Below are 3,099 nucleotides of genomic sequence, written 5' to 3'. Positions count from 1 at the left end.
GGGTCAAACACAAGAGCAAGTGTGGGGTTGGCACACAATCAGGGGATGTGTTGTATGGAGGGTCGCTGTATTAGTCTAGGTACTTGGAGAAACAAATCCATGGCGACTCACGTATAAGAGAGAGTTTCATGTAAAGAAACGGTGCATCACGAAAACATCCCAACCCAATGCTGCCCAAGCCCACAAGTCCAACATTAACCCATTAACCCAACACCAGTCCACAAAGTCCTCCACCTCACAAAACAGAGGCAATGATGCCGACTGCAGGAGGAAAGCCGACTGCAGGAGGAAAGCTGAGTCAGTGAATGTGTAAGCATCTCAGCACTGGCAGGGGTCTCCACACGGCTGCTCCAGCACCCAGGGCTGCATGGGGATAGGTCCATGTGGCTTCTCTTTGGGGATGTCTTGTAGGAAGTCCATCTTGCAAGCTGAAGCAGGGAACTGCTAAGGCAGCTGCACCCGATGCAACCATCACAAAACAAGAGACCCGAGAACTCGAAAGGCCGAGGCTCACCACCCATTTATCCCTCCGCCTTTCAACCAGCACCACACGTGATTATCGGCCAGGCTGGCACAATTAACTAACTCAGTCGCTATGGTCAGAACTTACTTGACGGCATCTAACAACAACAAAACACGGCAGTTTTTGTGAAAATACATTAGTGCTTTAATTAACAGTTTCCGTGTAGTATCATGCCTTCTAATGCTAAAATCTGACTTCTTTCAGTGAGAACTGGACATTGTCACAATATCTTGCTGCCTGCTGAGTGTTACTTGCAAGGCAATGCTAGGATCAGACCTAGACATCATTCTTCGCTCACTAAATAGCCCTCACCTGTCAACCTCTAAGCAATCGGTTTTCTTAAAGTGGGGGGATGGGGGTGGGGAAGACACAGGTTTTTTTTTTATTAAGTTGGAGAAAGGAAAAAAAAAAGACACGGGATTAAACATTTCATTCTTTTTTTCAGGTTTTAACAGTTCTGACTAATTTAATTTCCTCTCCTACCCCCAAATAGTGAGTTATTCTTGAAAGGGAAAGAGGAAGCCAATTAATATTCTGAGTCCTTAACTACCTTTGCCAGGCAACCGCTTTGTAAGCATTATTACCTGATTTGATCCCCACAATACTCTTATCCAGTTAGTACTTTTAGTTTATTTAACAATCGAAGAAGTCAACACTCAAAAAGGTGAAGCGATTTACTTACCACTTTTAGTAAGTAGCAGAGCCTACCTTCTGTTTGGGTCCACCGCTGAATTGCATGCCTCCCACATTATCTTCTCAGACATCATGAACCCTGGAGGTTCAATGCGTTTCATGATTTGCTCTAAAGGAATAAGTGGGTGTACCACCTCTCTCTTTTTTGTCTGAGACATATTTGAAAGTGAAGCAAATGAGATGTATTTACCACCTACATGAATTTTTAAAATCACTCTGAACATCTTACAGGAAATTAACTTTTCTCTGAAAATAAGCAATCCTTGGCCACCTTTCTCCCTTCCTCGCCTCTCCGCTTGACTACAAAGCTGGTGTCAGGCGAGGTGCACTGATTACTGGACAGTGAGCGGAGTTCCAGCCTCCACTCTGCTGCTGTTTTCACCGTCAAAGCACTGTTTTCTTTGTTTGTACCAGCAGTTCCTACCAGGTCACCCTAAAGTTTCTTACAGAAGTACCAGCGTCAGGCTGGGGGTTCTCTTGGGCCATCCTTGTCCTTTCTGGCCCATAACCACCTTTACCCCTTTCAAAGGTCCATCTCTCTGTGGATCCTGCTCACCCCAACAGCCCTCCTTCCAGGGAACTGGACAACCAAGAAAAGTAAGCACGGGCTTCTTTGTGCTTATTCACTACTCTGCAGCAAACAGTTTCACAAGTTTCTCGCGATTGTTGGCTACAGAACAGTAAATAAGCAAAGGCAAACCCATGCATACCTTGCTTACCAGCTATTCTATCTAGTCAAGGATTATAACTTTAAAGAGAGGCTTTTGAGTCTGTGGGGGTTAGTGGGAGACATACCTATAGGTGCCAGCTATACCTATTAGCAGAATCTCTAATGTTGTGGGGGGGGGGGGGCTGCTGGGGTGGGGGGAGTGAAGTTGTTCACTGCAAATTAGTAAGTAAGCACAAGTAAGCCCATGCTTGCTTTGTTCATTGGACAATGGGACACTGCCACCCCCCACAGAAGCCCTATTGCTTTCTACTTCTCAAAGGAAGGCAAAAAGGATGCCTCCTCCCTCCTTCCTAACATTGCCTTCCACCAGACCAGCTCACTCCTCCGCGATGTCCCAGCTGCCCGCCGCGCGCGGGCGGGCCTGCCCCGCGACCTCTGTGCCTGCAGAGTCACCAGCCTCCGGTTGGTTCTCTAACTTACTCCTCTGCCAGGGGCGAAGTCGGACACTGGGTACGGAGTTTGACTACTGAAGTCAAGAGCGGAAGCAGAGCAGAAGCTATTCTAAACGACGGGCTCTGCTCCGCAGCTCCCGGATCCTAGGTCTTCTCCGGCGACTCAGCGCTGGGTCCAGCCTCGTCCGCGCGCGAGGCGCCCCGCACCCGGGATGCAGCGCCAGGCACTGGGATGCGCTAGATGCTCAGGGTAGGAGGAAGTCGGCCATCCTCACAGCGCAGTTGCCCAGCGCCTCGTCGGGCATCTCGGAGGCTGGGAAAGGTCCGCGCTGGGCTGGCCACCTTTCCAGCTGGGCCTCCCCACGCCGGGCCTCGGCTCCCTCCTCCTCCCGCCGGCGGCTGCCAGGCGGACCCAGCCTGCCTCTCTCCCAGCCTTCACTACCGGGTCAAGCTGCGGAGGGAGGGAGAGGAGGGCGGTGAAGCCCTCCCCGGCTCCCACCCGCTCGCGCGCCCCTCCCCGCTCCCCAGGCCGCCCCCTCCTCGCTTCGCCTCTCTCCGCCCCTCTCGCCGGTTACTGTACAACTAGTACACCACACACACACACGCGAGCACACACACACGCAAGCACACGCACACCAGGACCCTGACGCTGCCACTGCAGCTGCCATGGATATCAGCTAACAACACCCAGCCCGGCGCGCGCGCTCCCACTCGCCCGGCGCAGGAGTGGCCCCGGCGTCCCGACCCTCCTCCCCGCCCCC

Source organism: Echinops telfairi, unplaced genomic scaffold, assembly GCF_000313985.2.
Source record: "Echinops telfairi isolate 266 unplaced genomic scaffold, ASM31398v2 ScPeMD7_23;HRSCAF=83, whole genome shotgun sequence".
Taxonomy (NCBI): Eukaryota; Metazoa; Chordata; class Mammalia; order Afrosoricida; family Tenrecidae; genus Echinops; species Echinops telfairi.
This window is presented reverse-complemented; position numbering follows the sequence as displayed.